The sequence below is a fragment of the Eleutherodactylus coqui genome, chromosome 4 (assembly GCF_035609145.1).
Source record: "Eleutherodactylus coqui strain aEleCoq1 chromosome 4, aEleCoq1.hap1, whole genome shotgun sequence".
NCBI classification, from domain to species: domain Eukaryota; kingdom Metazoa; phylum Chordata; class Amphibia; order Anura; family Eleutherodactylidae; genus Eleutherodactylus; species Eleutherodactylus coqui.
Genome location: NC_089840.1, coordinates 7,587,784 through 7,610,172, shown reverse-complemented (window position 1 = coordinate 7,610,172; position 22,389 = coordinate 7,587,784). Strand labels below are relative to the sequence as shown.

General features: G+C 53.2%; 1 protein-coding gene across 5 annotated transcripts in view; it reads left to right on the top strand.

Annotated features, from left to right (window-relative positions):
* The first annotated feature begins 1,528 nt into the window (after window positions 1-1,528).
* Window positions 1,529-22,389, top strand: part of ITSN1 (intersectin 1) — a 147,591-nt gene continuing 126,730 nt past the window's right edge. For all 5 annotated transcript variants that reach the window (XM_066599017.1, XM_066599015.1, XM_066599016.1 and 2 more), the window contains exon 1: window positions 1,529-1,686. The gene's annotated coding sequence lies outside the window, so the exon portion shown is untranslated. The remainder of the gene's footprint in view (window positions 1,687-22,389) is intronic.

Below are 22,389 nucleotides of genomic sequence, written 5' to 3'. Positions count from 1 at the left end.
TGGGGTTCATATGTGGGCGTCTCACAACGCACAGATCTCACGCGATTTTCTGGACCGTGTGAAACCTAATAGTGAGAAAAAACTCCACAAAAAAATCTGTTTGGCTACGTTCGTACGAGCGGGAGTCTCATTGTACGGAGCCGTGCACACCAGCGATGCTGCGAGGTTAACATTCGCTGCGTGTCTTATTCGTTCGCGTCCCTTGGAACGCATCGACCGTTGTTTTCAATGGGACAGTCAAACCCGACGCACGAGGCGAACGCGAGGGCGATGTGATGCTTCCCATGGAAATCAATAGGAAACGGTTGCCGATTGTCCAAAGCGTGAAACAAGCCCGGAGAATCACAACTTCACCGGAGTGACGCGAGGCGTATCTGACCGTGTGAATATGGCGGTACTGGCAATTTAGTTTCTGGGGTCAGCGGGGTAACGCAGTCACGGATCAAGTGTTTCTTTACGGCACAAATTGTGTTATTTGTATGGCGCCAACTTATCCCGCAGCGCTTTCAGGTAATTTATTTATTACGCCCAACAAGCTGGGGGCTCATTTTACCGACCTCGGAAAAAGTATTTGGCGTTTTTTTTAAACGTGTTTTTTAAACTGCAGAGCTAAAGCGTTCGTGAAGGCGCCTCCAAGGATGAATTCATGCAGGTACATTTTAGGCAGGCGCTGATCATAAAGAAAAAATAAGGCTGTTTTTTCACACCTTTTTTGTGTGTTTGAAGGGTGAATGTTTTTTCCCATTTTTTTGGTGTGGCTGGTTTTTCATAATAATGCTACTCAATAACCTGAGGTGACTAAATGGCGATTAATAAACAATGGAGAAGCCCTGTTGCCCGTAGCAACCCATTTTCGTCGCGCAGTATTTTTTCATATTGATATATCTTTATTGGTAACACTGTAGTGAACAAATCAGCACATATGTGGGAGTCTTCAGGGATTGGGAAACAGGGAATGGGCGGGGCAACATATGCAAAACGCAGCATCGTCCGCCCCCCTCTACGGAGTTCCATCACCTGTCACGTGACGCTCACGTAACTGCCCAGCGACCATTTTATATACTGGCAACGGTCAAATACGTTATGGCTCACCGAGCAGTCGTAAAAAATTCTTCATTCACACCCGACCTTCTTCCGCTTTCTACAATATCAAGAAATAAGCAGTAAGCAAAATCTTGTTTTTAACCCCGATACAAAAGACACTCTTCCCATGCTGATAACCAAGACTGATACAAAATATAAAACCGGGGAAGCATATTGTATTCTATAACGAATCACGACGAAGCCGCCTGGTGTGATGTAAAGAGGGCAGGACGGTAACAGCGGGATCAGCGCCCGGAGTACAAATGGCCGCCGAGTGACGTTGTCGCAATCACGTGATCCTGGCTCTCCACTGATGACGTCAGAGGATTGCCGCAGCTACGCGAAGACTAGAACGAGGTTCCTGTTTGGCGGAGGCTGGATGGTGGGCGGGGTGTAGAAGGAAGCTGATTGGTTGCCTGCCGTTAGGGCGTAAACGAGCGGGTAATGGTGTCGTAGTAGGTCGGAGCTGGGAGGTGCTGCGGGTGGGGGCGCTGTGACTGCTGGACACACCGCGGCTCATGCCTGCCCGGAGCCACCGCCGCTGCTGCCCCTCTCCCTGAACCGGTCCGGGAGCCAAACACTAAGTGCACGGGGCGCTATGAGGTGAGGGGCCCGAGGGGGGCTGCAGGGTGACCCGACACGGGTGCGCTCATTCATACCAGGAGGAGGGGGTGAGGTGCCGCTTACTGCAGAGAGGGGAGGTGATGGAGGGGTTAACAGGGTGGAGGTCACCTATTACTACTGATTGTGTTGCTATGGGTGACGGCCGGTGATGTCGCCCCGTGGGGGTCATCTGCATCAGTCGTACCGCCGTCCGTGCTTTCCGTTGGTCGCCGACTGTCGCTGCGTGAATCAAGTGAATTTTACTGATTTGTACATTTTTTTTCCCCGAGAAGACTGTTGATTGTTGGCGTCGGTGGAGCGGCGCTCGTCGCTGGGTCATGTGACGCAATCTGGGGTCGGTGGGATGACGGGAGCGCGGCCCTGCCATGTCTGCTGCGGCAGAAGCTCCGCCACGGCATGAGTATCTTCTCTGTGTTGTACCGTTCCTCTGTTATGCCTCCTGGAAATGTATGACCCGCCCCCTAGGTACCACCAGTTGGGGGTGTGACCTCACATGATCCGGCCAATCAGTGGATGGACACACCTTTTCGATTAGGGAATGGTAACGCCTAGTTATACATTTCCAGGAGGAATAACAGAGAAACAGACAACGTAGAGCGCTAAGAAGCTGCAGAACTGTTATTACATGGAGAATATAAATATTTCTCGGACTCGTCCGCTGTGCTGCCAGGATGTAGGGGGAGGGGGCTGACTGCCGGGACCACCCATCCCAAAACGGGGCTCTTGGCGCATCTTGAAGTGAGAGCATCAGAGGTGGTCACACACACGACTGACTAATTCACTTCAATGTGTCCTGCAGTTCCTCTGTTATGCCTCCGGGAAGTGTAAGACTAGATTCCCCCCTAGATGCGTCTCTAGCTGGGGATGAGGCCCTACGCGCTCCGTCCAATCAGTGCTGTTGCTGTAGGGATACACCACTTTGCCTAGAGAATGGTAGCGCCCAGTTATCAGCTTTGCTCATACATTTCCAGGAGGAATAACAGAGGAGCTGCTCAGTGCCGAGCTCTAAGAAGCTGCAGAGCGGTTATTACAGGGGAGCGTTCACGGAGCAGAAGTGCAGATCTTCACGGCAAAATCCGTAGCGTCGCCACATTACAAACCGCGGCAGAAACTGCCCGCTTGGTGTGACATCTGTGCACCCGCAGCTCTCGTAGTCACCCGCCAGCCGCCGGTCAGCTGATGTGGCGGCGCTCAGTAGCGGGCTGGCGGTGTGCGCTGTGGGGGAGATTGCAGATGAGTCCTGGTTAGTATTCGCACCAGCGGCGCCGATTTTGCAGCGGGTTTAGATGTGATGCTGTGGATTTTGCAGCTGCGACAATTGTGCAGCATTTCTGTTACGTGTCATCGTACCCTCAGAGGTGTCCGGGGGTGACGGCTGTACAGGGGGGGGGTGACGGCTGTACAGGGGGGGGGTGACGGCTGTACAGGGGGGGGTGACGGCTGTACAGGGGGGGGGTGACGGCTGTACAGGGGGGGGTGACGGCTGTACAGGGGGGGGTGACGGCTGTACAGGGGGGGGTGACGGCTGTACAGGGGGGGGTGACGGCTGTACAGGGGGGGGTGACGGCTGTACAGGGGGGGGTGACGGCTGTACAGGGGGGGGTGACGGCTGTACAGGGGGGGGTGACGGCTGTACAGGGGGGGGTGACGGCTGTACAGGGGGGGGTGACGGCTGTACAGGGGGGGGGTGACGGCTGTACAGGGGGGGGTGACGGCTGTACAGGGGGGGGGTGACGGCTGTACAGGGGGGGTGACGGCTGTACAGGGGGGGGTGACTGACTGCTGGGACCACCGGCTGTGCAGTGAGGGCAGCGGCGTGTGCGCACACTGATCCCTTCATATCACGAGGCCGCTGTCCGTGTGACCGCCGCCGCTGCTCTCCCTCCAACGCATGCTGTTGGTTCCGCCGATCTATAAGGTACCACCTATCCTGTGGGGGGCAGGGTAACTCTCAAACACAGCGCTGGCCCTTTAAGTTGTCCTATAATCCCCCCTAAAGACAAATGTCACAGCTTTCTAATATACTTTGGGTTTTCAGTGAACATCTCCGCTTGCTGTCAGTGAATGGAAACATTGCAGGTGTGGCAGAGCTTTATGTGTATAGATTGTCAGTGAGCTCCTGGCCGAGGCTGCTGCACCGCTGAGGGTTTGCTACATTTGTGTCCAGCCTATGTGAGTGGGATGTATCGGCTCTGCTGATTGTTTGCTACAGTGTATCAGCGCAGGTAAGGTGGAGTCGGCTTGGATATACCTGAACTGAAGATGCTGGGCAGGTTTTCAGCCCTGAATGTAAATGCGAGGCGTTCACTGCCAGCAATCAGAGATCCTGAAAATGTTGTGGAATAGAAACACAAAGTATGTAGAAGGCGGCAAAACTCTTCCCTGCCCAACGATTAAAGGGGATGCAGCGCAGCGACAAGGTCTCCCCTTACTTGCTGATCGGTGGGGGTCCCTCATCATCCTCCACTGTGGGGTTAGTGCGCCCCCTGCGGTGAGGAGGAGACTGCGTGCGGCTCCATTCACTTCCAGTGGAGCTGCAGAGATGCCCACTCAGCGGTTTCCGTCAGCCCCATTGATATGAATGGAGAGCTGACCGCACGTGCTCGCCAGCGCCCCCTTCCGTGAACCTGCCTGGGAGCCTCTACATTAGTCGCCCACGTGTCGGGTTTACGGGATGTCACCTGTCAGGTGCAGCGGTGCCAGACCACCACAGTGAGATATGCCCCCCTCCCCCCCTCTTAAAGGTGTTTTGTGGGACTCTTACTTTTAATGACTTCTCCTCAGGATGGGTGATTAGTAGTTGATGAGCGAGGGTCCCCATCAGTCCCCGGCCCCCCTGTCACTACAGACTGCTCTGTCCACATTGCAGCCTGGATTGATATTGTATTGATTTCAGTGAGAGTTGTGCTTGCAGTACCGTCTCGGACCACTACACTACAGACAGCGCTATCTGGTTGGCGAGGTTCCCAAGTGGCGGACCCCCACCATTAATGACCTTTCCTGAGGATAGATGATCTATAGTAAAAGACTTTCACAGCCCATTAAAGGGATATTCTGGGCATTTAACCTCTTGCAGTACTGATAAGCTATTCTTGAGGTAGGTGATCAGTAGTTGATTGGCGGGGTCTGCTGCTTGGAATCGCCCGACCTCGGCCCCCCACGCTCACTGCAGCCGTCCGGGTGTTGACCGCTCCATCCGCATTGAAGTTGAAGTAGTAAGTGCTGCAGTGAGTGCGGGGGGCTGAGATAAGGTGGTCGCTGGCGCTCCTGAGTGGCGGACCCCACTGATTGTGAGGAATTATGAGGAATTGCCAGGGCTTAAATGCCAAGAACATCCCTTTAAGGCCGGTGGCACGCATGTACATTACAGCCCGACCCAAACCGAGCAGCAGCGGACGCCGGGACCCTCAGGATTACGGATGCGGCTGTAATACGCTGTGTGTCACCGGCCTGAAGGGGGATGAACAGGTGATCAGACATGCAGGACCTCCGTAGTGGCGCCATTAGACGCTGCGCGCCCTCCGCTGGAAAACGTTGGTGGTGGCCGCCCGTGGATTTGACGGTTCAGTCGCTGACAACGCCCGGGGCGAACGGCAAGTCTCTACCTGCGTGTAACAGCAGCTTGTAGTCTGAGGGTCCTTTCGCACGGGCCGGGTTAACCCGCAGGAAACTTCGCGCCAAAATTGAAAATGTCTTGAAGCCTGCCGCCAATCGCAGTTAGATCTACAGACCGCAGCATGGAGCTGTGCGTCACGCGGGCTCGTGTGGGGCCCCCCCCGACTGCGGCTTCCCCAGTAGATCCGACCGTCCGCTTCTGTGTATCATGGCTGCTCTGAGGCCGTTGTCACACGTGGCTTGTCCTATCTCTGGTCGTCCTTCGGAACACATCGCATTGTTTTCAGTGGCGCCAGCAGAGCATCGCACGGCCTGAGAGCGACACTGACATGCAGCCTCCATCCGCGCGCATATCACATGTTGGCGAACACATGGCACGGCTCGATATGGCGCTCGCCCCTGTGAAATGAGCATTAATGTCTATTCAGGTTTCTTGTCACCCTCCTGACTCATGTAGTTCCTCTGTTGTTCCTCCTGGAAATATGTAAATGATTTGCCAGGCTTCCCTTGTGAGGGCGTGTTCACACAGGTGAGGGATGGCGCTCACTAACCTGCCGCTGGCCTGCGAGCGGGAAGCTGATATTTTTTCCCACACCTGCGTAGAAAATAATGGGCAATATTGCCCCAAAATAGAAGGGTGACATCGCCCGTTAGTTACTATCCCCGACTGTTTACAGCGCCCATATCACAATGTAACAAAACGTGTGTGAGGGTATTGCCCGTGTAAATGCAGCCGTTGGCATCTATTAGCTGCTCGGTGCTGGAAGTGGCGCAGTAGAAGCGTTCTGTTGGGGGGGGCGGTCACATCCTGTTGTCAGTTTACATTTCACGGTGAAGATGCTCCGGAATCTGGGCCGTGGAATGATTTACTGCGCCAAACCTGTGAGCAGAGGGGACTGTACGTTCGTGGGCCCGACCACCAGCCCACTCTGTGAGGCTGCGGCGGCACATTTTTGAGCTATCGCTGGCCTGTCTTCGGGTGATCGGTGGGCTTCTGCCGCTCGGGGTCCCTGCTTAGCCCTCCTCGATGGGCTATCATCGGTGTCCGATGCTGGAAGCAGACAGCGCTGTACGCTCTGCTGTGGCTCGGGATGGTATTGCAGTCGTTGACCGTTCAGCGCTGGTCGCTGTGCAGTGGCTCGGCCGGCTGTAAATGTCGCTCAGAAGCCAGCGGTTTGGGATGAGCTGCAGGTAAAGGTGCTTCTGGCCGTGAGATCCGCTCGTCCATCATCTGGTGGCCCCTCCAAGGTGATAACGGTGCCGGGATAATATAATGTGTTGGGAAACCTTTTTTTCTAAACTGTATAATAAAAGCGCAGCAGAATAAACTCCCTTTGGCGCCGCAGCACATGACCGGCGCCGCATGCGGTTTTTGCAGTGTTACCCCATTGGCGCTGCATGCCCACCTGGTGGTCTGGGCACGGCGTGTACACTGGGGGCTTGAACATTGGAGGAAGCACAGTGGGCGGCTTTACTGACCTCGTCTGATTACCGGCGCTCCCGCACGGGCGGACTCAGCCGCCATATTGTGTGGGTTTATTTACCTGCATAGTATGCGGTACGCAACACATACGTAAGTAACGTGCGCAATTTATGCACCAGACTGTGATACTGCGTGTTACACTACAGAATAGGACATGATGTCCCGTCACGCGTGTAATACGCAGGTCTGGGCGGCACAGCGGGCTGTTAGCGCTGTGTAATGCGCTCGTGTGAGGGACCCCGGTGACTAGACGGGCTTCAGATCCTCCAGATTAAGGGCTTATTCACACGGGCGTATTACACAGAGATTTGGCGCATGACTACTCAGTGACTAGAACCGTGTGATGTAATGGGTTGGTTCACGGGCGGATTTTGCGCACACTTAGTTTGCGGAAACAAAACCCAACATGTTCCATTTTCGTGCACAACTTAATTGTCTACTGAAGTCAGTGGGAGGAGCCTGTCTGCGCGCACATAAATACGCTTCCGCCCGTGTGGGGTAGCCCTGTTGCGGTGGCTTTCAGTCGTGTACGATGTGACTTTATACCACCTATTAGCCGGCTTAGTTTGTGACAAATTGCGTCAAAATTTGGTGCAATTTTTGGTGTATAATGCTTCATTAGGCCACGCCCAGCTTTGTGACGCTACACCAGAAATCTGGCGCGGTGTTACACGGTGTCCGTGACGGACTAACGCCGCAGCTTCCGGGATGGATGGAGGGAGGGTTATTTTCTCCCCCTTATTGACCCAAGGACAAGTTCACATCCGGTTTGCCGCTCTTCCGTTGTTGTCTCCATCCTCGGAGCCAAGCGGAGGTGTATGCCAGACCCGACCTGCAGAATGGCCCCCGTGCCCAGCATGAGGGCAGAAATGTTCTCGGATGAAATGGCGATTCGCGCTGCTCCGTTTTGTCGGGGGTTTTGCGCTGCATCTGTCTTGGTGGCTCCGGGTGGGCGTAGATGGGAACACGGGGGACTCAGATCGGAAAAGTGGATCATCGCTGCTCTGGAAATGATCCCAATATATAAAGTTCGCAGGGGGGTCCGACCATTGGGAGCCCCACCAATCACGGAGGCTGCATGTCCCCCAGTACGAACGGAGAGGTGGAACTTGTGCGCTGCCGCTGCGTTTATCTGTACTAGGTAAGCGGAGATGAATGGCGTGGCTGCACACGTGTTCGCCCTCTGCGCCCTTTTATGGGGGGGGGTGCAGACGTCTTGCTTCTATTCACACTATACAAGGTTTATGACTAACGCAGCAGTTTCTTATGTCACCTGGCGGCCGCAGGGGTGCGGGCGGCGCCAAACTTGTTGGCTTATTACAGTCTAGGAAAAGGGTCTATTAACTGGCGATGCGGCGCGCCGCCTGGTCATTCCGTCTAGTCGGCGACCGCTCAGCTGCTGTATTAATGCAGGGCGTTGGCACGGAGTGCCAATCAGTGAAGGGTCCGGCTGAGGTGCGGCGCAGCACTAGTGGTCACTCGTCATACGTGAGGCCAAGTATACAATACCGCGTCTTTGCTTAATGTGGACCTTCAGACGTTCCTTTAGTGATTAACAGGAAACCAGTGACGACCCGCGGCTCGTATTTGAACTGTCACCTGTAGTAATGAGGTTGGATGTCACCGATGTCCCATAGCATAGTAGCATTCGAGTTGTAATCTGCATAGAACCCCCTTTGGTTGTCTGGTTGCTGCGCCATGATGATTTTTATGTGGCACCAGCAGTTTCTGCAGCGCTTTATTAATCCGAAGGGCTCTTTAACACCTTTAGTGGTACGCCCAGAAAATCTCCGGGGCTTGCTGCACTGACCATGCAGTTAAACCCTGTAAGATTTTCGTGGACAGCTCTAGTGCTGAAATGCTGCCCAGGACACGCAGTTATTGTGCCACTGTACACGTTTACCACTTTAAATTACCCCAGGAAAATCTCTGGGGCTTGCTGCGCTGACATGGTAAGAATAAACCTGCCACTGAAGGGGTTAATAGTCCAGGCCTGTACATACACGTGTAATGGTAGAGCTTATAGGGGTTGTCTGGTGACCAAATGGGCATCCCTCTATAGGGACCACTGTACTCGCCCATCCCCTGCCACCACCATCCAGCGCCGCAGCCCTCCCTGTGGTTCTGGGGTTTCTTGTGGCACATGAAGTCACCTGACTGCTGCAGTTGTCGCCCTTCTGAAAACCTGGCATCGCGTTTCGCTGAATGCGTATCATCCACCACAACAAACATCAGGACCCCTGCGGGGCTGCAGCACTGGCCCGCTACGGCAGAGGACAGCTAAGTGGGCGTTATAGACCCAGAATATTGTCTGGTGACTGGGCAACCCCTTTAAGTGAATGAGTCTCTGGGGTGGAGGGTACCGATGGATAAAGGTGGTCATGATCTTAGAGGGAATGTAGAAGAGGAGTAAATGGTAAAGAATTAGATGAGGCGATGTGATCAGATGCTTTAAAGCAAAGGGTTTTAACGAGTTGTCCAGTTGTAAAGTGCCGGTGGCCAATGCTTGGGATAGGTCACCAATACTAAATTGGCCAGGGTACGTCACCAGGGACCCCCGACAATCAGCTGTTCTTGGGAGTTTTTGCGCTTGTGCACTGAGCTGATTTCTGCAGGAAGTGGACAGCTCCATTCACACTGCAGTGGTCACACTTGCTACTGCAGGCTAAGTACCCACTGAAATGAGTATACCAAGCATGGCCACTGCAATGGGAATGGCGCTCTCTGCTTCCTTCAGAAATCTGCCCAGTAAACCGATTGTCAGAGGGGTCGCTGGTAACACACCCTGCAGATCTACCAATGATGAGCTATCCTGAGGACTTACCATCAGTAGCTGACAACCTCTTTAAGCCTGTGGGTGTTGGTGCCAACCTGATGGTAGCGCAGTCCGGAGAACTGATGCAGCTCAGGAGAAATCTTGAAGATGGGCGTGGAAGGCTTGGACTATGGAGGCTGTAGGGGCTCACTGTAACGAGCGGCTCGTATTCCGGTCATTTAATACGCAGCTTATTTACATGACCAACATGCCAGTATTCTCCATGGATGGTCGCAGGTCCTACAGACTTGTATGGGCATCAGCGGGGGACTAAAAAATGAGCCTGGCTGCCTGGTGGCGCCGCGGACGGGGCTGCCCGGTGGCACGCTCGCTGATCCGCAGGCCAGTGTGCAGCCTTTTGCAGCAGTTCCTGGCCGCTACTTCACCGCTCCGCATGAAGCTGCGCGTATGTAACGCTGAATGTACGCGGTTCCTCCATGTGAAGTGATGCGCAGGTGGTCTGCGCCATTGTTTTCTCTCTCCAGCGGCCCCACAACTACAACTCCCAGCATGTCCTGCGGCTGTCAGGGAACGCTCGGAGTTGTCATCTTGTGACAGCTGCAGCCCCCGTTGTAGAGCCTGGAGGTCTCCGCGGCTTACAAGATTAGCGCACAGAATATCTGATCTGTGTCTCTAAGCCGCAGATTACTCGTCGGGTTACACGTGAATCCGCGGCGATTTCTCTCCCGTCAGATGCGAATAGCGACTCGCGCTCCTCAGTTATAACAACCCGGCTTCCAGAATAGTCTGCAAATAAAGTTATCTGAGAAGGGAAAGTAAAGCTTTATTGCTCCTTATCAGGACCGTGGCGGCAGGACTGGCATGACTGAGGGGCAAAGATGGCTGCAGGCAGCCACCAGTAATTGTTTTACAGGGACCATAAATGATTCTTAAAGGGACAGTAACCTTAATAAGAACAGCTACCGGTATATAATTATCACCGACACTTATAAGATGATCCTTTGCTGTTTGCTATCCCAGTAGTCTCTTCTACTCCTTAAAGGGGTCTTCCCACAAGAGCGCTGCCTGATAAGTGGGGGTCCGCCTCTGAGACACTTGGGGTACCTTCACACAGAGCATAAATGCTGCAGCAATTACCATCAAAAACACTGCAAAAACTGAACCCTCGCTGTGGACTTGGACCCTGATTGAGCCGCAGACCCGCAGCGGACCTCAGCCGGCACATAAGGTGGGTGTTACCTCCAAATACTAGGCGCTGCCAGCAGCAAGAGCGCCCGCCGCCGCCCGCCAACTGCTAGAATGGGCACTAAGGGTTCGGATTTTGCCAGGGATTTTGATGCTGAAATGTTGTGGATTTTCCACCGTAGAAGATCAGAAGCGTTAGCGCTGCGTTTGATCCCACCCATAGGGGCTCATTCACGCCGGCGTGGTCAGTTTTGGTTTGTTAAAAAAAACGCACAGTTTGGTGGAGTGTCAGAGGCCGTACATGTAATGGGACCGTGAGACCAAATGTCCTTCAGCCAAGTGCCTGGAAATGGTTCCGACAGATAGGAGTATAAGGATGGCGCCCCCTGTCTCTGGATGGCCAACAACTAAACGGTTGCAGCTGCTAGTGCTTGTTGGCCGCTCCTCTCTACCAGTGGTCTGTAGAGGTGTCCTGAGCCCGGTCACCTTGTGTGTCCTCACGCATCCACTGGTCCAAACACCCCCTGCAGTCTGGTCAGACGCTCCTCTCTACTGGTGGTCTGTAGGGGGTGTCCTAAGCCTGATCACCTTGTGTGCCCTCACATATCCACTGGTCCCAACACCCCATGACAGTCTGGTCAGACGCTCCTCTCTACTGGTGGTCTGTAGGGGGCGTCCTAAGCCCGGTCAACTTGTGTGCCCCTATCCACTGGTCCCAACGCCCCCTGACAGTCTGGTCAGACGCTCCTCTCTACTGGTGGTCTGTAGGGGGCGTCCTGAGCCCAGTCACCTTGTGTGCCCCCATCCACTGGTCCCAACGCCCCCTGACAGTCTGGTCAGACGCTCCTCTCTACTGGTGGTCTGTAGGGGGTCCTGAGCCCGGTCACCTTGTGTGCCCTCATGCATCCACTCGTCCCAACACCTCCTAACAGTCTGGTCAGACGCTCCTCTCTACTGGTGGTCTGTCCGGTGTCCTGAGCCTGATCACCTTGTGTGCCCTCACCCTCTGGTCCCAACGCCCCCTAACAGTCTGGTCAGACGCTCCCCTCGATGGTGGTCTGTAGGGGGTCCTGAGCCCGGTCACCTTGTGTGCCCTCACGCGTCCACTGGTCCCCAACACCTACTAACAGTCTGGTCAGACACTCCTCTCTACTGGTGGTCTGTAGGGGGGTCCTGAGCCTGTTTACCTTGTGTGCCCTCATCCACTAGTCCCAACACCCACTAACAGTCTGGTCAGATGCTCCTCTCCACTGGTGGTCTGTAGGGGGCCCTGAGCCCGGTCACCTTGTGTGCCCCTCACATATCCACTGGTTCAAACACCCCCTGACAGTCTGGTCAGACGCTCCTTTCTACTGGTGGTCTGTTGGGAGCGTCCTGAGCCTGGTTACCTTGTATGCCCCCATCCACTGGTCCCAACACCTCCTAACACTCTGGACAGACGCTCCTCTCCACTGGTCATCTGTAGGAGGTGTCCGTGAGCCCTGGGTCCCCTTGTGTGCCCCCATCACCCCCTAACTGTCTGGTCAGACGCTCCTTTCTACTGGTCTGTCTGGTGTCCTGAGCCTGATCACCTTGTGTGCCTCCATCCACTGGTCCCAATGCCCCCTAACAGTCTGGTCAGACGCTCCTCTGTACTGGTGGTCTGTAGGGGGTGTCCTGAGCCCGGTCACCTTGTGTGCCCTCACATATCCACTGGTCCAACCGCCCCCTGACAGTCTGGTCAGACGCTTCTCTCTACTGGTGGTCTGTAGGGGGTGTCCTAAGCCCGGTCAACTTGTGTGCCCCCATCCACTGGTCCCAACACCTCCTAACAGTCTGGTCAGACGCTCCTCTTTACTGGTGGTTTGTCCGGTGTCCTGAGCCTGATCACCTTGTGTGCCCTCACCCTCTGGTCCCAACGCCCCCTAACAGTCTGGTCAGACGCTCCTCTCGATGGTGGTCTGTAGGGGGTCCTGAGCCCATTCACCTTGTGTGCCCTCATCCACTAGTTCCAACACCCACTAATAGTCTGGTCAGATGCTCCTCTCTACTGGTGGTCTGTCGGGGGGTCCTGAGCCTGTTCACCTTGTGTGCCCTCACACATCCACTGGTTCAAACACCCCCTGACAGTCTGGTCAGACGCTCCTTTCTACTGGTTGTCTGTTGGGAGCGTCCTGAGCCCAGTTACCTTGTGTGCCCCCATCCACTGGTCCCAACACCTCCTAACACTCTGGACAGATGCTCCTCTCCACTGGTCGTCTGTAGGAGGTGTCCATGAGCCCGGTCACCTTGTGTGCCCCCATCACCACCTAACTGTCTGGTCAGACGCTCCTTTCTACTGGTGGTCTGTCTGGTGTCCTGAGCCTGATCACCTTGTGTGCCTCCATCCACTGGTCCCAACGCCCCCTAACAGTCTGGTCAGACGCTCCTCTCTACTGGTCGGTCTGTAGGGGGCGTCCTGAGCCCGGTCACCTTGTGTGCCCCCATCCACTGGTCCCAAGATCTCCCTAACAGTCTGGTCAGAATGGCCCGGTGGGGGACAATTCATCGATAGGACCATCCACTAGATGCCTCTTCTCTGCGTCGTAGAGGCATCTAGTGGCCAACAAGCTCTACAAGCGGAAGAAGAGGTCACTACACAGAGGAGCCTCCGAGAGCCTCTTATAGACCAAGGGGGGAACCACTTTTAGGGCCTCCAGTGACAAGACCGTCCATCTAAATACCACAACTCTCATCATCTACAGATCTGCCTGAGATGGAGCCGCAGGACGGGGTCCGCAGCAGAACGACAACTTCTTCTGGGGGCCGAGTGTTTCTGACATTGTATGTGTTGCTGGTTCTGAGTCCAGGTGGCCCTTGCATTCCTGGTATTTGGGCCCCGCAGCGACGCTCTCTGGGGGTGTTCAGGTGGATTAGCGCTAGATGATAAATGCATTAGTGTCAGACTGCATCGCGGTCCGTAAGAGCTTTGTGTCGGTGTTGTGTAATCATTAGTTAATGCCGCCTGGTAGAGACTGCCCTCCATTCAGGTGAAAAGAAGGGGCAGCGGGAAGCTGGCAAGGAGTGAATGCAGAGGGGGTGCCACGGCCGGCGATGGGGAGAATGCAAATAGTGCAGAAGAGAGCCGGCTCTGTGCCAACATGGGGGTGATGAAATAAACCAACGGGGTCTGACGGAGGCGCTGTGCCATTTGTACGGGAATCGGTGGCCCCACAAAAATAACTTGTGGCGAGGTCTGAACCGAAGACCCATCATCAAGGCAAATGGGCAGCGTGCCGGGCATGGGCAATCCAGAGGGCACCGCCAACTCATCTCCAGGGGCCAATACGTGCGATCAGCCCCGTCTCTCCATGAGATGATGGAGCAGTGAACAGATTGCGTTACATTCAGCCCTTTCTGACTACCAGTAAAGCCCCGTACTTGGGAGCGGCGCCAATCATGGCGTTCTGGGGCTCATCCGCACGGCCTTAGTTATGCTCTTGTTTGTTTAATTCATTTATTTCAAACACATCCGGATGTGAATCTTCACCGTTTTCTGGTTGTGAAGCGAATTTTTTTTTAAAGGTGTTTGCGCCATATTTATACCCCGCGGGTTGTGGTGTAAATCGCGCAGCCGTTCGCCTCTGAGGGTGTATTCACACAAACTATACTTCCGTCTGATTTACGGACAGAAAAAGATCGCCCCCCCCCCCCCCCCCTCCCCAAGTCATACGTAAATGGAACCCGTTTATTTGGGTGGGCGAACTCATGCGGGCTTTTACTTTTTCTTAGAGGAACAGTCCGTTTTTTTGTTTTTTTAATCGCTGTCGTATTTTGGAGCAACTTTTGGACGAAAATTGCCCCTGCAAGTCTATGGCTGCGTTTAAAAGAAGAAAAAAAACTAAAATCTGATTGCTCTCGCATGATGTGGGTGCGATCTCAGTTTAACGCATGTAACCATGGAAACCAAAACCATAAAATTGTCAGACTCCCGTATGAATGGGCCCTTATACTGCCCTCCTTTTCTAATGTTTACATCACTGTTTTCCAAGATGGCCGCCGCGTCCCTGCTGACATGAAGCTTTAAACCACGTTTATCACAATTCCCTGTACTGTACTTCTTCCTGTGTGCGCCCTATTAAGCGCTCCCCTGCTGTTGGTCAGCAGTCCGGTTCAAAGAGCAGTATATATTTAAGAGAAAGCTGTCCCTGATCGTTCCTACTGAGCGCGCCCGACCTCTACTGCTGGAATGTTTACTGGACGTAACCACGGCAACCTGGAAGTAAACCCTGGCGGTAGAGCAACAGACAGAAAATCCGAAGCAGAGCCGCACTGGCTAGGATTTGGTGGTCTGCGTTCAGCGATGTTCATGAGGCCCACCTCTGTGCAGAACTGTATGGGGGCCTCTCCGTCCTATATGGCAGTTACTCGGAGCCCCCCTCGGACTCGTTTATTGTACTGCAAAGCCGTGATTATTCCCCTCGGCAGGAGAGATTGCGCCATTTGTGGCGGCGGATGTTTCACCGGACGGTTATATTCTGAGATGTTTAGTATATCGTAGAAGGAAGTGAGGGATCTAGATAAGAGTCCGTCCTCTGAATGACCCCCTTAAGAATCTCTTGGTGTTTGCGCTCCCGGCAGCGCTTCCTGTTTACCGCGTACGTTTTGAGCTCTGATCCAGCTCGCCGCGACTCCTGATGGGCAAATCTGCCTCCTTCCTCAGTTGTAGTTTGTCCATAAACTTTACACCATGTGGACAGAAGTATCGGGGGCCACAGATCCCCACAGATGTGTGAAGGGGTTCGCCTCCATTCCTGGAGGAGCTTCAGATAGTGATGGGGATGATGGGCGTGTTGGGCGCACGGATATGGCGGTCTAGTTCCCTCCGCTCCATGGGATTGAGATCGGGACTTTGGATTGGCCAATGATGTTTGCAGACGTTCTGCTCCCCCACACGGCGGCCGTAGGACATGGCGGTAGAAAAGGTGTGTGTTAAAACGTGGCGGAAAAAGCAAAAGTGTTTCCAGTCGGAACGTGAGCGGATGCCGGGGTCTCGGTGAGGGCTGTAAGCGGGACCTCGGAGCCGTTCACACAAGACAGGTTTGTTGCAGGTTTTCTGTGTCCGTAGTAGGGTGACGAGTTTTAGGTAGAGGTGACGGGTGTTGGGCGGCTCTACCTGCAGATAGAATGAAGTGATGGGCACTCCCGCCCTGATGCGGGTGACCCCCCCCCCCCCCCCCTCTCGCTGCTGCTGACCCCGCGGGCCGTGCGGATGGCCACTGCTGAATGTGCTGTTCTGTGGTGTCCTTCCCTTCCTGTGAATCAGCTCGTTCTTGCATAACTCGTTAGCGCGGAAGACACTGAGTAATCCGTGAGCTGGCACGCTCGCCGCTGACCTCCTTTCTGCACTGACTTGTGTACAATGGGCGCTCTCGCATCACTCGGGTCCTGCTGAGGTTCGCCGCGCACTTCTCACGGATTTCTCCCCGTTTGTGCGGCTTTTATTTTTTCTCTTTTCACAAACAAGAAAAAACTTCTCTTACTCAGAAAGTGAAGCCGTGGATCTCTGCGGATGCGGCGCCCGTCTGTTTGCGGCGCCTGTCTGTTTGCGGCGCCTGTCTGTTTGCGGCGCCCGTCTGTTTGCGGCGCCCGTCTGTTTGCGGCGCCCGTCTGTTTGCGGCGCCCGTCTGTTTGCGGCGCCCGTCTGTTTGCGGCGCCCGTCTGTTTGCGGCGCCCGTCTGTTTGCGGCGCCCGCCTGTTTGCGGCGCCCGCCTGTTTGCGGCGCCCGCCTGTTTGCGGCGCCCGTCTGTTTGCGGCGCCCGTCTGTTTGCGGCGCCCGTCTGTTTGCGGCGCCCGTCTGTTTGCGGCGCCCGTCTGTTTGCGGCGCGCTCTTTTCTTGTTAATGCACATTAAGTACTGCCGATAAACCAACGCAGCGAGCAGCCGACTCGCCAACCAGCTGTTCCCGACCGATCCTGAGGCCATCGCCAGTAGTAGCATCAGTGGGGCTACAAGGCTCTACGGCCCGCTGACTCCATCTACTTTATCTGATTATATTCGCCCAGATGTGCCCTTCTAATGTCCGGCTCCTGGCATCTGTGTGCCAAGCGGGCAGTCCTCACCGCTCACCTCTAAAGGGGTTAGATAAGCATGGCTACTTTCTTCCATTCTCTGCGCCACCTTTGCACATGAGGTTGTGTGTGGTATTGCAGCTCAACTCCATTGAAGAGAATGAGCTGAGCTGCAGTACCGGACACAACCCACCGACAAAGGTGGCGCTGTGTTTGGAAGAAAGAAGCAGTTTTTTTCCAATCCTGGACATCTTCTCTAATGGGTAATATACTGTCAATAATCAAGTCTGAAGCCATCCATTGAGGGTGAGCGGTGGGCACCACCCACTTGATACTTTGCCACTCTGAAGATAGCGCGTACTCTCTCATCGACTTACCGATTTATTTTCTCCTCCTCATCGTTTCTTTATTATTTTATCTGTTTTACTCTTTATCATTTATTTTCTTTTCGCTTTTTTTTATTTTTTTTTTGTTGCTTTATGATTCACAGCCAGAGGGTCATACAGGATCGTTCGCCCAAATGTCCTTTTTGTCTGCTCATCAGATTTTGTAAATAGGCCCCCAATAAGCCGGCAGATGACCCAACTCGATCATCAGCTGATTGCGTCCTTTCTGCGGCAGCGCACCTGCCTGTGTGATCGGGGGATGTGCTGCCGACAGCGGTGATATGCTGTATCGGGGCGACTGATGGTATGCTCGTTCATCCCCTGTACAGCCGGCAGTGGACTTTAAACGAGCACCAATCTCATTGGTCGGCCTTGGCTAAACTTCTGCTGTTGCGTGTAAAAGGCCTTTGGTGCCCGGTTTATTGTAACGCGTAGATAATTGGTTGTTATGTTGAGGTTTCTGATATCCGATCACTAACGGGTATGACGAGATGTTAGCTGATGGCCTCGTCATCTTAGTACTCCCAAATATGCTATAAATGGCACTATTAGCCACTTGCCAATTAGTAGTCGTTACAGGGTCTGCACCGATGCACTTTGTGGCGGTCTTCTCCTGGCGCTCCAGTCCTTGGTGATGGCGGGGCACGTCACCGGCCATCAGCAGCCTTCATTCACCAACACTGCTCTGTGTAGGAAACTAGCCCATATGTATTGGTATTCAGAGGGACTGCTAATGGGCGGGTCTGGTCACATGCCCCGCCCCTAAGAGTCATGTTAAGGACCAGAGCGCTATATGCAGACAGAAGAAGGCTATGCTACACAGTGGCGAGCTATGGAAGTTTATGTCCTACCCTAATATATTAACCCCCCCCCCCCCCACCTCCCAACATGCAGCATTTGAATTACAAGTGTTACATATTATCCCCTATGGACCGTATGTGGATAAAGCTATAGAGACCCCCCCCCCCCCCCCCCCTCCAGACTACATGAGCAGAACCTCCGTCTATGCAGGCCACCAGAACAGACCCTCCATCTGTTTAGATCCCAGACTAGACCTTTCCACTTCTATAAAGCGAGGATCCCCATACAAGAACCTCTATACAGACCACTGGCCTAGACCCTCAGTCTACAGAGACCCCAGATCACCGGACCAGGCCCTTCTATAGACCCCAGATGACCAGACTCAACCCTCCATCTATGTAGACCCCAGATCACCCTATCAGATTGCAGACCCCTGGACCAGATCTTCGATCTCTACATATCCCAGCCTACTGGACCGGACCACCAGACCAGACCCTCCATCTCCATTACACAGACCCCAGACCTCCCTGCCCTCCTCTCTACTTCTGGGTGCAGCACACAACTTCCTGATGCCAGGACCAGCGTTAGGATGTTGGCAGTGGCTCCCAAAAGTGGAGAAGACTTGCAGGTAAGTGTAACTAAAAAATGATGGCATCTAGAAGCTTTGTTCTCTCTTTCAGAATTCTCTTGTTCTGAGAGGACCTGATGGGGACGCCCAGCTATGTCCCGGGTTATCCCGCTCAGCGGTGTATGTATTGCAGGTTGTGACTTCTGCTGGTGCCAGACGTCCCGTTCCCCCATGTAGAAGCTGGAACCAGAGCGGAGGAATGGATATGGTATACACATGGCGGCACAGGATGGCGGTGATGTCATATCAGACCAGTCCGCGTCCTACATGTTCATAGACACGGCCGTGCTGGTGACTGTCCAGATGTGTGCAGCTGCCACGAGCGGTGGATGGAGGGCGCCTGTTCTCTGTACTTTGGGTTGGGGCATTCCTGTGGCGTGATGGCGTTTGCCGTCTTTCTGGTTGGTGATGTTTTTGTTTGCCGTCGTACAGGTCTTGCGCTACATAGAAGTCAGTGAAATGCAAAAACAGGTTTTCATGGCACAAAGCCAATACTTAGAAGAGACAAAGGGCCGGTCAGGGCACAGGGTGCGGCCATTGTAGGAATGCATGAAACTACTGCAAGTGTGTGTATACCCAGGGGCAACATATACTGGGCCACAGTGCAAAATCTGTAATGGAGCCCCCAAATATTCTTCATTCATAGTACTGGTCTCCTCGTATGGGGAGAGAGACATAATGGGCACCTTCAGGCTCTAGGGCCCGGGTGTGACCACAACTTGTGTCCCCTATGTTATACCCATCAAAATGTCAAAAAACATTCACTAGATCTCCAGTGAAGACCCTCGTATATTATCTGGAGTGACGAACAACTACAAGAGCATCTTTGTCATCGAATGACCCTATATGTCCATGCATTATAAGGTCGGCTCATTAAAGGGGTTTTCCACTTCGGCCTTTCATAGCTGAGATGGGAATTCGCAGCCATGGCTACCGGCCAGAGCCTGCGGAAGGAGCCGAGTGCTCAAGTCTGCGCCCTTTTTTTTCCGTATCTTGCATTCACTTCATTGAGCTACGCTAGCACCGCGCTCAGCCCTTTTGTGCTGACCAAGGCTTTAGAATTTTCCCATCGGCCATGAAAAAACAAGTTGGAAAAAACCCTTTAATTTTAGTTGAGAAACTGTGATTCCTCAGTTGCCCTGCGGAGGTGCTGCAAGCAAATTGATCACTTGCAACCAGATTCCTCTACAGATCATAGCTGATTGTTGGGAGCCCCAGGGATCGTGATCTTTTGAGGTGTGGAAGGCCTTGTAGTCGGGTTATTAAATGGCCAGTTGTCTCATGGGAACAACCCTTGACCATGTATCTGATTAGAGTATATGGATCCTCTTCTATGAGCCAGAAGCCAGCCATGTGTTTGGGTTGGCCGTGTACAATATGGATGACCATTCATGAATGAGCGGTATATAATCTATTTCCCATGGCTGACTCTGGCTTTCCCCGGTAACATCGGTTGTTAAGGTGATCAGCTGATAAACTTGGGGGCTGCATTTATGAGTTTCTCTGAGACTTACCACTTAAATGGTCATCGAATTTAGAGACAACTCGTGTTCATAGAATATGTGATAAAGGGATTGAAACTTTTCCTAATGTCTTTCTAATGAAAAATCCCTCGAGTGCTAGCCACCAGGCATCTCCCTTTCTAATCTGTTGTCCACTGTCTATTGTCAAGTGACGTCTGTCTTTAGTAACTGAGACAGATAACAGGAAGTGGAGGGGGATAGAGGTCTATGGACAGAAGAGGGCAAGGATGACCTGCAAGAGGGGGACAGAAGCAGACTCGCATGTATGTTGCTGCAGCTTGTAGTCTACACTGCTCAGTAGTGCTGTATAATGCCCTCCATGATGTTGATATTTCTCATTGTGTGCTGGAGACAGTTAGGGGAGCAGGATCTGCTGTTCTTTCTGTGTAGTGGATAAAAGACATCCCTACTAAGCTCCTCTGACCAGCTCAGGGAAAAAAAATATAAATTACAGACACAGAGGGGAAAACTGATGATGGACACAGGATACAAGTCCTAAGGGCCAGATACTGCTGTTCCTCGTCTACACACACTGCAACTTATTCTGAAAAGTTGCCTTAAAGTGCGGAGTTTCTGTAAGTATCCTTTCTGGAATACTTGTGTATGTGATCTTCAGTCGTGTATTTTCTGTACTATGATGAATAGTCCGGAGACTGGGGAGCCGGCCTGTGAGCGATTCTCGTCCGTGGGGGCCGGCCTGTGAGCGATTCTCGTCCGTGGGGGCCGGCCTGTGAGCGATTCTCGTCCGTGGGGGCCGGCCTGTGAGCGATTCTCGTCCGTGGGGGCCGGCCTGTGAGCGATTCTCGTCCGTGGGGGCCGGCCTGTGAGCGATTCTCGTCCGTGGGGGCCGGCCTGTGAGCGATTCCCGTCCGGGGAGCCGGCCTGTGGGCGATTCTCGTCCGTGGGGGCCGGCCGTCCTTTGTGTCATTTTACTGCTGTTCTTTACGCTGGGATAATTGGTCTCCGCGTTCTCGTTCCTCTGAGGTCGATGTAGGAAGCCCCTTAGAAACTATATGTGCCGTCCAGGATGGCGCCGCCTGCCGTGCAGCTCGGCCCCGTAATAACACTTTTAGATTGGCATGTTCTCACCAGCCTTATAATGTTCTATCTTGGCACAAGCCTTTTAGTGCAGAAGTCTCCGTCGGCCTCGTTGCCCCCGTCTAGGAAACTGCATCGAGACAGAACCCTAAAGTTGCATCAATGAAACGGGGACCAAAGGCAGCAACGGTCGCAAATTCGAGGACGTTTCCGTTCACTTCTGTAATTGACTCCGCTCTTCCGTCAGGCTAAAATACCGGAAGAAAACGGAGACCAAACCTCGCGCCTCCGGTCCGTTTAATGCAAGTTTACGGTTCGCTATCAATGCAGATTTCGCACAGAAACCCTAGATGGGTTCAGAATGCAGTTAGTCTAGCCTAATTGTAGTTTCACCAACAAGGTTTAACCCCTTAGTGAACGAGCCTTGAGACAATTTTAGGCCTAAGGATCCGCCAATTTTTTTTTTTTGTGAATTTTCATCTCCACTTTACAAAAGCCATAACTTTTTTCCTTTTTCCATCATCATGGCGGTATGAGGCTCGTTTATTGCGTGGCGAGCGGCAGTTTTTATTGGTGCCATTTTTGAGTCCCTATAATGTATTGTGGAACTTCTATTAAAGTTTTTTTATTCTTTTGTTTTTGGCTGCGTTAGGCCAAGTGTCCGCGGGGGATTTGTCATAACGTGATCCGCGGTGATAAATCGCACACGGAGCGCACATGACACGCTTTCTATATGAGAACTATGGAGAGCGCAGCCCAAGTTACGCTCGCAATCCTCTGCTCACGTCTATGAATCGTGGCTTGCCTCGATTCTCCGCGGTTAGCCGATCATTAAGATGGGTTTAGTGCTGAAAATCGCTGTTTACATTTTCAATGTCCCTTTTATTGGACTTGAACCTTCAATGCTACGATCACACTGATAATACATTGCAGTACTTCTGTACTACAGTGCATTATCACTATTCATAGTGATCACAGATCATGGCAGAACATGATGCAATTGTCCAATCTTAGTTGCCATGGCAACCCATTGGCTCTCTGCGGTTACATAGCTGATGGCCAGAGCTGTCACAGATGAAGTGCCCTCCCTATGTGAACCCTCTACATGCTACAGTCAACATACTTGTGACATGTAAGGGGTAAACAGCGGGGATCTGCATTCTCGCTAACTTGCCTTATTGCAGGCGGGCTGTCGGTGACAGCTTCTGAGCCCGCACC